At 35.7% G+C, this 12,942-nt stretch overlaps 1 pseudogene; it reads left to right on the plus strand.

The window, feature by feature from the left end:
• The first annotated feature begins 11,544 nt into the window (after positions 1-11,544).
• LOC126950230 (ADP/ATP translocase 2-like) lies at positions 11,545-12,493 on the plus strand (annotated as a pseudogene).
• Positions 12,494-12,942: the final 449 nt, after the last annotated feature.

The raw sequence follows: 12,942 nt of genomic DNA on the forward strand, positions 1-12,942 counted from the left end.
CAGAGGTTTTGTTCAATTCTTTCCATGTTTTCTTTATTATTGTTTGCTTCTCTTATTTCAGAAAGATACTCTTCACACTTGGAGATTCTTTCCTCCACTTGGTCTACTCTTCTACTGATACTTGTGATTGCATTGTGCGGTCTCATATTGTGTTTTTCAGCTCCATCAGGTCAAGTATGTTCCTCTCTATACTAGCTATTCTGGCTATCAGCTCCTGTATTGTATTATCATGTATTATCACGATTCTTAGCTTCTTTGCATCAGGCTACAACATGCTCCTTTAGCTCAGCAAAGTTCATTACTACCTACCTTCTGAAGCTTATGTCTGTCAATCCAGCCATCTCAGCCTCAGCCCAGTTCTGTGCGCTTGCTGGAGAGGTGTTGAGATCATTTGGAGGAGAAGAGGCACACTGGCTTTTTGAGTTTTCAGTGTTTTTGTATCGATTCTTTCTAATCTTTATGGGCTTATCTACCACCAACTGTATTTGTAATATCTTATGATTAACTCCTATAAAAGAATTGATATAGAAATGGAAGAAGGTGATGATTTAAAATACACTACTGACTTAACCCAATGTACTCTCATCTGTTTGCAAAAATTAAGTGGGTAGTTATAATTACAGGGGGGAAAGATGTGTTGGTTAAACAGAGAAAAGAGAAAGTTATTGATATGAATACTCAGCCCTGATTCATGCTCTTGTCCTTATGACATCTGTGTTCTGTAAGGAAAAAGGACCACCCTGTGGCCAAAAAGAAGAATATGACATCTTTTTACAACATCCTTGAAAACTTTCAGTCTATTCTTAAGGAACAATGTGTTTGAAGAGTTTCAGATTGGTAATGAGGAAATATAGATGATAGTGGTCATGATAATGATCATAATAACATTCCATAAATTTATCTATCTTGTAAAGTGGAGAATATTTAACAACTTTAAAGTATTCATATTAGTGTATGATTGCAAGACTGGTGTGTCTCCATTTAACCCATGAATCACAGACAGACTCAATAAGGTTAAATAACTTATCTGAAGATGCATTGTCAGGAGGTGCCCAGACCTAGTAACATTCAATCATCATACATCAATCTCAAGATAAATTGCATTATCTCATAGCTGACTTTAGTACTAATTCTGCATTTATTACTAAGTCATGTTCTGATCAACAGTTGACCAGCAAGCTTGTGGAAGTCATGGGCATTGGAACATATAGTACATATATTTAACTCGATAATAAACTACCAAACTATTTTCCATGGTGTGTGTACCATTTTGTTTTCCTACAATCACTGAACAAAAATATTTTCAATTGCTCAGCATGCTCACTAATGCTTGGTACTATCATTGTTTTTTAGAACTGTAATCATTTTAGTAGGTTTATAGTGGTATCTCATTGAGGTTTAATTTACATTTCCCTGATGAATAATAATGTTGGACATCTTTTAATATGCCAAATTTTCATTTGTATATTTTGGGGGTACGTGTTTGTTCAGATCTTCTGCCATTTTCAAAACTGGGTGATTTACCTATTATTTACCTATTTACCTATTGTTGAGTGTCAGAAGTTCTTTATATATCCTAGACACAATTATCTTTGGGTCAGTAATTTGATTTGCAAACATTTCTTTCAATCTGAGTCTTGTCTTTTTAAGTTCTTAACAAGGTTTTCAGCACAGAACATTTTTTAAAGTTTTGATAAAGGTCATTTTTACATTTTTTTCCTTCATGGGTTGTTACCTTAGTTAGTACCTAAAAACTCTTTGTAAGAATGATACCAGAAACATTGTGAAATAAGACTTTCCAGGGCTTGTCCCACCATAGAAATGTCCATTTGAATAGCTATACATGCAGAAAAATACCTTCATAAGGGTTAAGAAATCCAGACAAGAGATTACAGCACCTAGGAATAGCACAAAAGAGACACATTGAAGAGGGCAGTGCAAATAGAGATACTCTCTATGTGGTCAAAAGCAAGTAAAGTGAGAACCCAGCTTTGCTGTAGATGCAAGCCCCAGTAACATCTGACCCCAGGCCAAACACCAATGCTCCAGGTTCCTGAATGGCCCCCACAGCCTCAGGCTCCAGACATGCCTGAGGCTCTAAACAGGCTTCTGTGCTAGGTTAGTACTCCACAGATCTAGCCTCCAGGCTTGCCAGAGCACCAAGCTCATTGCCTCAGCCCCAGGGTCCAGGTCTGCTCCACCACACATTCAGCCCCAGTTTGCAGGACAGCACCTACAGACTCAGCCTCCAGGCTAACCCCAGCACCCATAGGCCAGGCTACATTTTGTGGTCCCAGACACCAAGCAGACATTTGCTGCTCCATCCTCCAGGAGAGAACCAGGGTTCAGGCCCACTCCAGCAGACCCAGGGTTCAATGCCAACTCAATAGACCATGGTACTGGACCAGCCTCCAAAGGATCCAGGCTTCAAGATTACTCTTATGGATACAGGCCCCAGGCATGTTTCCATTGCCTAAGAGATTACCCAGGCCAATCTCTACAGACCCAGCCTCCAGGTCAACCCCAGCACCAGGCTGACACACATGGCCCCAGATCTCAGACTCAAGGGACTTAGTCTTAGGTCAACACCTAAAGACCAAGTATTCAAGTCAATTCTGCAAATCCAAGCTGCAGGCCATCCTTGTGGCCCCAGACACCAGCACCATGGACTCTAAATTCTGCCTGACCCCTCTGGAACCAGGAACCAGAATAACCCCTGTGAACCCAGCCTGACCTGGGCACTAAACCAGGCCACACAAAGTATTCCAGAACCAAGTCAGCTGACAAAATTCACCAGATTACCTGTCCATAATCTGCATAAACTAACTGGTAAAGGGCTTTCACTGCAGAAGCTAGTCTGTAAAAACTGAAATGGATGTCTCCTTCAAATGCATGGACACCAACACATATTCATAAGTTACACAAATAGTCGGGAAATATAACACCACTAACAGGGAACTTCAGTAACAGACCATAAAGAAATTATAGACCCTAAAGAAATGAAAGCCTATGAGTTGCCTAAAAAGAATTTTAATTTAAAGAACCTCGGTGAGTTATAACAAAACAGAGATAGACAATAAAAGATATCATAAAAACAATATACAAACAAAATTAGAAGTTCAACCAATAGATGTAAATCATAAAAAGAACCAAACCAAAATTATGGAGCTAAAAACCACAATGACTGATCTGAAAAGTTCCATGGAGAATTTTGATAGCAGACTTAATCAAACAGAAGAGAAAAAGCAGTGGGCTCAAACAAAGGTCATTTGAGGTAACCTAGTCAGAGGCACATAAAGAAAAAATAATGAAAATGAGTAAAGAAAGCCTACAAGACTTATGTATGGGACACCAACAAGGGGGCAAACATAGGCATTACAGGAGTCCTGGCGGAACAAAAAAAGAGAAAAAGGAAGAAAGTTTATTTAAAGAAATAATGACAGAAAACTTCCCAAATCTGGAGAGGCAAATGAACATCAAAATCCATAAAGTTCAAAGAATCCCAAATAAAGATAAAGACAGGGGTATCCAATCATTTGAATTCCCTGGGCCACATTGGAAGAAGAATTGTCTTGAGCCATACCTAAAATACACTAACACTAACAATAGCTGATGAGCTAACAAAAAAAAAAAAAAAAATCACAAAAGAATCTCATAATGTTTATAAAAAGCTTACAAATTTGCGTTGGACCACATTCAAAGCCATCCTGGGCCATATGTAACCCACAGGCCATAGGTTAGACAATCTTGGTTAAAGAGATCTGAGATACTTTACAATCAAATTCTTAAGTCAAAGACAAAGAGAGAATTTTGAAACTAATAAGAGAAGAGAAACTAATTCAAACAAACTTCTATAAGGCTATCAACAGATTTCTCAGCAGAAATTTACAAGCCAGGAGACAAGAGAAAGTGGAATGACATACTCAAAGTGTTAAAAGAACAAAAAGCAAACTTACCAAACAACAATACTACAGTCAGCAAAGATGTTCTTCACAAATGAAGGAGAAATAAGGATTTACCCAGACAAATCTGTGGGAGTTCATCACCACTGAACCTGCCTAATGAGAAAAGATAAAGAGAGTATAGGAATGTGAAAAGCCTATTGTAAAGGTAAGAATGTAGTCAAATTTAGAATTCTCTAATACTGTAATGGTGTTGCATAAATCACTTGTAACTCTAGAATGATAATTGAAAGAGAAAAGTATTAAAATGAATATAGCTATAATAATTCATTAATGGATACACAATATATAAAGAATGTAAATTATAAAACTGATATCATAAAATGTTGGGAAGAAAAGTTGATGTTTAGAGTTTTCATTGTGTTGAAGTTAAGTTGTTATCGGCTTCAAATAAACTCATAACTATAAGATGCTTTATGTAAACCTGATGATAATCACAAACCATCCCAAAACCTATAGTAGATATATAAAAATAACTGACACTGCAAAAAAAATCAAATCATAAAGGGAAAAAGCAAATGAGAAAGAAAGAAACAAAGGAACTATAAAAGAGTTAGAAAATTATTAAAATGGCAGTAGTAAGTCCTTAAATAATAAACATTTAAAATAATTATTTTAAATGTAAATGAATTAAATTCCTCAATCAAAAGACATAGATAACTGAATGAATAAAAACACAAGATCCAACTATATGCTGCCTACATAACAGTCACTTAGCTTTAAGGACACATATAGGCTGAAAGTGAAGTGATGGAAAAGCATATGCAAATGAAAGGAAAATGACGGCAGGAGTAGCTATACTTAAATATTTTCTACTGTTTTACTAGTTTCTATTTTATTTATTTTGGCTCCAATCTTTATCAGTTCCTTCCTTTTTCTGACTTAGTTTGTTCTTCATTTTCTAGTTCCTTGAGGTGTACAGTTAGATTGCTTGAGCTTTTTCTTCTTAATTTATGGTTATAAGTCAAAGCTGTAAAAAGAGACAAAGAAAATTATTATACAATAATAAAGTGATATAGCAATTGTAAATATATATGCACCCAACATCAGAGTTCCTAAATATATAAAGTGCATATTAACAGAACTGAAGGGAGAAATAGCAATGCAACAATACTAGGGTAATACAATGCCCTACTTTCAACAAGAAATAAATTATTCAGATAGTCAATAAGGAAACTTTGAATTTGAACTACACTTTATACCAAGTAAGTCCAAAAGACATATACAGAACATTCTATCCAGAAACAGAAGAATATACATTCTTTTCAAGTCACATTGAATATTCTCCAGGACAGAATATATATTAGACCACAAAGTAAATCTTAGAAACTTAAGAAGATTTAAATAATATCAAGTATCTTTTCTGACCACAATAGTATTAAATTAGAACTTAATGGCAAGAGAAAAATTGAAAAATGCACAATTAGGTGGAAATAAATCAACAGACACCTGAAAAATAAATGGCAGAAAGAAGAAATCAAAAGGGAAATCAATCAAAAATATCTTCACACAAATGAATATGTAAATACAATATGCCAAAGATTATGAAATATAGCAAAGCAGTTCTAAAAGGTAAATATAAAGCAATACATGCCTACATTAAGAATAAAAAAAGATCTCAAAGAAACAACTAAATTTTACTCTTTAAGAAAACAGAAATGAAGAACAGCCTAAGCTCAAAATCAGAAAAAGAAAAAAAAAAAAGATTAGAGCAGAAATAAATAAAAGCGAAACTAGTAAAACAATAGAAAGACCAGTTAAACTAGGAGGTGTTTTTTTGAAAAGATAAATAAAAGAGACAAATCTTTAGCTAGACTTACAAAAAAAACAGAGAACACCCAAATAAGTAAAATGAAAGAGGAGACATTACAACTGATATTATGGAAGTACAGAAGATTATAAGAAACTATTATGAACAATCATACACCAACAAATTTGATAACCTAGAAGAAATTGTTAAATTCATAGATGCATACAACTCGCAAAAGCTAAATCATGAAGAAAGAGAGAACGTGAACAGATCAATAATGAGCAGGGACATTGAATCAGTAATCAATAACCTCTCAACATGAAAAGCTCAGGACCTGATGGCCTCCTGCTGAATCCTACCAAACACTTAACGAAGAATAAATGCCAATTCTTCTCAAGCTCTTCCAAAATATTGAAGACAAAGGAACACTTCCAAATTCATTTTACATGACCATAATTATCCCAATACCAAAGCCAGACAAGGATACTACAAGAAAAGAGAATTACAGGCCAATATCCCGGATAAAGATACATGCAAGAATCCTCAACAAATTACTAGCAAACTGAATTCAACAGTGCAGTAAAGGATCATACACCATGTTTCTATCTGGGATGCAAGAATAATTCGACATACACAAATCAATAAATGTGGCATATCATATTAAAAAATAAGGGATAAGGATCCTATGACCATCTCAATAGATTCGGAAAAGTCATCACAAAATTCGAATGCCTTCTATGGTAAAAACTCTCAACAAATTAAGTATATAAGGTATTTATCTCATTGTAACACAGGCCATATATGACAAACCCAGAACTAATATACTCAATGGTGGGAAGCTGAAAGTTTTTTCTGTAAATCTGGAGCAAGACAGCTGGGCGCAGTGGCTCACACCTGTAATCCCAGATCTTTGGGAGGCTGAGGAGGGTGGATCACAAGGTCAGGAGATCGAGACCATCCTGGCTAACATGGTGAAACCCTGCCTCTACTACAAATACAAAAAATTTGCTGGGCGTGGTGGCATGCACCTGTAGTCCCAGCTGCTTGGGAGGCTGAGGCAGGAGAATCGCTTCAGCCCAGGAGGCGGAGGTTGCAGTGAGCCGAGATTGCACCACTGCACTCCAGCCTGGGCAACAGAGAGGCACTTTGTCTCAAAAAAAAAATATATATATATATATATATATGGAGCAAGGCAAAGATGCTCACTCTTGCCACTTCTATAGATTACAGTACTAAAAATCCCAACAAGAGCATTTAGGCAAGAAAAAGAAATAAAAGGCATACAAAATAGAAAAGAAGAAGTGAACTGTTTTTGTTTGCAAATGACATAATTTTACATATATAGAAAACTTAAGAATTCCACTAAAAAAAAAACTGTTAGAAGTAACAAATTATTTCAGTGAAGTTGCAAGGTACAAAATCTACACATAAAAACCAGTAGCATTTCTATATACTAACAAAAAAACTATTATATAAAAAAGCCAACAAATCAATCACATTTATAATAGCATCAAAAGGAATAAGATATTTAGGAATAAATCTAGCTATGGAGGTGAAAAGTCTGTACACTAAACACTATAGAATGTTAATGAAAGAAATTGAAGAAGACACAAATAGAAAGATATTGTGTGCTCATTAATTGGAAGAATTAATATTATTGAAATGTTCATATTACCCAAGGCAATCCACAGACTCAGTAGAATTCCTATAACTTTTCCAATAGTTTTCACTGACATAGAAAAAATCCTAAAATTTATATAGAACCATACAAGATCCTGAATAGATAAAGTAATCTTGAGTGAAAAGAATAAAGCTGGAGGCATTGCTCTACCTGATTTCAAGATATACTACAAAGCCATAGCAATCAAAACAGCACGGTACTTGTATAAAAACAGTCATATAGACCAGTGGAACAGAATAGGGAGCCAAGAAATAAATCCACACATTTACAGTCAATTGATTTGCAGCAAAGACACCAAGAACACACGATGGGTAAAGGACAGACTTTTCAATAAGTCGTGCTGGGAAAACTGGATATTCACACACAGAATAATGAAATTAGAGCTTGTCTCATACCATATACAAAATTAAACTCAAAATGGATTAAAGACATATGTAAGACCTGAAACTGTAAAACTACTAGAAGAAAACAGAGAGAAAGCTCTATGACATTGGTCTGGGCAATTTTTTTGGATATGACCCCAAAAGCACAGGAAACAAAAGCAAAAATAGAGAAGTGGTATGACATCAAACTAACAAGCTTCTGCTGCACAGCAAAGGAAACAATCAACAGAGTGTACAGACAACCTAAATAAAAGACAGAATATTTGCAAATCATGACTGATAAGGAGTTTATCTCTAAAATACATAAGAAACTCAAACAACTTTATAGCAAAAAACAAATAACCCAATTAAAAATATGCAGAGTACCTGAATAGACATTTCTACAAAGAAGGCATACAAATGGCCAGCAGGTATACAGAAAAATGCTCAGCATTACTAATTAACAGAAAAATGGAAATCAGAACCACAATGAGATATCACCTCCCACCTGCTAGAATGGCTGTTATCAAAAATTTTAAAAATAAAAAAAAACAAGTATTGGTGAGGATGTGGAAAACAAACCCTTGTACATGGCTGGTGGAAATGTAAGCTAGTTGAGTCATTATGGAAAAGAGCATGTAGATTCTGCAAAAAATTAAAAATGGAATTACTATAAGATCCAGCAATTCTATTTCTGGGTATATATCCAGAGGAAATGAAATCAATACATCATTAATATATCATATTCCCATGTCTACTGCAGCATTCTTTACAATAGCCAAGAGATGGATCAACCTAAGTATTCATGGACAGACAATGTTATGTGCATACACTATTATATATATGTAACACCATATATGTTATTATGTACAGACTATTAGACTATTTTATATATATAGTCTATAGTAGTCATAGACTATTGTGTGTGTGTGTGTGTGTATATATATATATATACACACAGAAATATTATTAGTCTTTAAAAAAGGATATCCTATTGTTTGGGCAATAGGGATAAAGCTGGAGTACTTTATGTTAAGTGACATAAGCCAGGCACTGAAAGACAAATACTCAAATGTGGAATCTAAAAAAGCAGAACTCATGGAAGCAGAGAGTAGAATGGTGGTTGCCAGAGACTGGGAATGGTGGGAAAAATAGGGTGATATTAGTCAAAGGATACAAAAGTGTAGTTATGCAGGATCAATACGTTCTGGAGATCTACTGCATACCATGGTGACTATAGTTAACAACACTGTATTGTATACTTGAAATTTGCTGAGAGTAGATTTTTAAATGTTCTCACTACACGAAAAAGGGTAACTATGTGAGGTAATGAATATGTTAATTAGCTTAGTTGTAGTATTCATTTCACAATGTCTATGCATATCAAACATCACATTATATACCTTCAATATATACAACTCTTATTTGTAAAACCTCAATAAAGCTGACAAGAGAAACACTTCTTTCTCTAAAAGGTACAGATAAAATATAAACACCTTTTATCACTAAAACTGCTAAAAACACTATGATTAGTCTTAATATTCTTTTCCTATATTAAGATTTTCTTTGTGGACAATTCTATTATTTTATAAATACCTTATTTTTTCCTTTACTATTCTTAATTTGCTTAGATTTTATTTTTACTTGTCTTTTGCATTTGCTGAAACCTTCAATGACCCATGTATTTTTATATAGTCAATTGATTACATATTGGACATGAAATCAATGAGATTTTTAAATCCTTAATAATGGCTTAAAAGGAATCCCAAGAGGACCCTGCAAGCCCCAAACCTCAAACTTCAAACCTCAACTCTGTTCGACTTGCTTTTGCTTCCCTCATTCATATAAGTGAATATATCTGATTTTGGTTTCCATATGATGAAAAATAACTGCAAACATACTATTTTTTATAGTCTAACTGATCATTTTGGCCTTTGTTGTTTTTAGCATTAGGTGTAATGTTATAGACACTATCACCCAATTCATACAGCCCACTGATTTCCACACTCATTTAGATTAACAAGAGCATGGTGAGTTATCTATATGAAGCACAGAATAAATTCTAGAATGCTAAATAGAAGAGCCAGTCTCTTACATGTGAATGGCATAATGAACTATGCTAATAATGTTCAGCAGCACAGAGCACCCACTGGATCTACACTAAGGCACAGGAAAAAAAAAAAAAAAACAGGTTTCAGAATTGACTCACCAAATTAATGTTAATGTGATGGAAAATTCCTTCTCTTAGAATAGCAAATACCCCTTATAAAATCTTATTTACACTTAACTCACTTGTCAACATGGTTTATCTCTAAATTGCATAAATAGCATTCTTCCTTTTCAAATTATTTCTAATACTTTACTAATAGACTCTAAATTAATAAGGATTTGCTGTATTTCAGCTATTCTATAATTAAACAGGTAATTTTTTGTCAGTTTAGAATTAAAGACTTTTAGTTGTTTAAAAAAACTAAAAATAACAAAAATTAATAAAATGTAAACTATATTAGGGCATCACTTTCCTGATTTTTTATGCACTATGATAGAAATATAAAATATAAAAACAGAATATCTTCTTTGTTCTACACAGAAATTTTCTATTTTATGTTGCTTCTCAGCAGGAAAACATTTTCAAATGAATGTGCAAAATAATGAAATAAAGGAATGCTTAAAAACATTTTCTTAAACTTAGCCTTTAAGAAACATATATACATGTTTCTTAAACATATACATATAGAGAACATACATATGTTCTCTATATATATAAGTGTTAACCATATAAAGTGGTATGAAGTAGTGGTGATGTAAGATCATACAAAACAACAACAAAATGTCATGGGGGTGAACTTTCAAGAATGTTTTTAATAAATTATATTATTTCAGTTTTAAATATGTGTGTATGTAATTTTAAAAATAGATGTTACTGAGCACCATCTTACATGAAAATAGCTACTCTCAGGCATATGTTTTGCTTCTCCATGTGCTGCTTTTCTGATTATGAAAGTGAGTTTCTGATGAGCTGGTTTCAGGGGATGTAGCTGGGTTGCAGCAGCAAGTGGAAAGAATTTCAAGCATTGCCTTCTAACATGTAAACACACAGGGCATGTGGGTGGCACATTCACAACTGGATCAGGACTGAACAGTCTCCAGACTATTCCAACCAGATCAGAAGATTTACCCTGGGGTCCATGAATAGGCTTTGTCTTTGGAATCCCTGAAACTGTACTCATCTTTCGGTTTTCTTTCTTTCTTTCTTTTCTTTTTTCTTTCTTTCTTTCTTTTTTTTTCTTTCTTTCTTTCTTTCTTTTTCTTTCTTTCTTTCTTTCTTTCTTTCTTTCTTTCTTTCTTTCTTTCTTTCTTTCTTTCTTTCTTTCTTTCTTTCTTTCCTTCCTTCCTTCCTTCCTTTCTTTCTTTCTCTCTCTCTCTCTCTCTCTCTCTCTCTCTCTCTCTCTCTCTCTCTCTCTCTCTTCCCTTTTAAGGAAGACAACTCAGATGTTTTCATCAGAATCTCAGTGGCGTCTGTGAACTGAGGAAGTGAAAGCACTCCTTAGCTAGAGGACGACAGAAACATACCTCTGAGTACCTCCGTCAGGTGTATTTGACACGGTCTGCTTTTCTTAGGACCTGTGAAAAGGTACAGACGTTTATTCAAACAGAAAAAGAAAGCATCTCTGCACATTCCCACAAACCCTATGCCCTCTTTTAATGTGTCAAAATTCAACAGGTCGGAGTGTTTTTCACGGTGGAAGGAGAATCCTAGGAATTGCTTAATACAAAAACCTAGGAAGCCCCGGAGTCAAAGCTGGTTCCTGGCCCGGTCCCGTCCCGCAGCAGCCTGCCTCCTCTTTCCTTTCAACATGACAGATATCGCTGTGTCCTTCGCCAAGGACTTCCTGGCAGGTGGAGTGGCCGCAGCCATCTCCAAGACAGCGGTAGCGCCCATAGAGCGGGTCAAGCTGCTGCTGCAGGTGCAGCATGCCAGCAAGCAGATGACCGCAGATAAGCAATACAAGGGCATTACAGACTGCGTGGCCGTATTCCCAAGAAGCAGGGAGTCCTGTCCTAGCGCAGTAACTCGGCCAATGTCATCAGATACTTCCCCACCCAGGCTTTTAACTTTGCCTTCAAAGACAAACACAAGCAGACCTTCCTGGGTGGTGTGGACGAAAGACTCAGTTTTGGAGCTACTTTGAGGGAATCTGGCATCAGGCGGTGCCGCTGGGGCCACATCCTTGTGTTTTGTGTACCCTCTTGATTTTGCCCGTACCCGTCTAGCTGCTAATATGGGTAACTGAAGCTGAAAAGGAATTCCGAGGCCTCGGTGACAGCCTGGTTAAGATCTGCAAATCTGACGGGATTAAGGGCCTGTACCAAGGCCTTAACGTGTCTGTTCAGGATATTATCCTAGCTGCCTGCTTCGGTATCTATGACACTGCAAAGGGAATGCTTCCGGATCCCAAGAACACTCACATCATCATCAGCTGGATGACCACACAGACTGTCACTGCCTTTTCTGGGTTGTCTTCCTATTCATTTGACATCGTTTGCCCCGCATTACGATGCAGTCGGGGCGCAAAGGAACCGACATCATGTACACAGGCACATTGACTGCTGGAGGATGATTGCTGGTGATGAAGGAGGCAAAGCTTTTTTCAAGGGTGCATAGTCCAGTGTTCTCAGAGGCATGGGTGGTGCTTTTGTGCTTATCTTGTTTGATGAAATCAAGAAGTACACGTAAGTTATTTCCGGTGTTTTTTTCCCCCTGTGAACAGGCATGTTGTATTATATAACATATCTTGAGCATTCTTGACAGACTCCTGGCTGTTAGTTTATCAGTGGCAACTGTTTATTGGTTGAAAATAATATTCATCTGACCAGTTTTCTCTTAAAGCCATTTTCATGATGATCATGATGATGGGACTCAATTATATATTTTATTCCAGTCACTCCTGAAAAACAACAAATTTGAAGAAATAAAAATACCTAAACAAAAAAAATTTTTAAAAACCTATGGCTTTTTATTTACTAACAAATTTAACCATGGCTATGATGTGCACCCTTCATTACACAAATGTTCAGAATGAAAATTCCCTATGTATGTGAAGTTATGCATATTTTAAAGACTAAGTCTCGCTCTGTTGCCCAGGCTGGAGTGCAATGGCACCATCTCTGCTCACCACAACCTCT

This window comes from Macaca thibetana, chromosome 3 (genome assembly GCF_024542745.1).
Source record: "Macaca thibetana thibetana isolate TM-01 chromosome 3, ASM2454274v1, whole genome shotgun sequence".
Lineage (NCBI taxonomy): Eukaryota > Metazoa > Chordata > Mammalia > Primates > Cercopithecidae > Macaca > Macaca thibetana.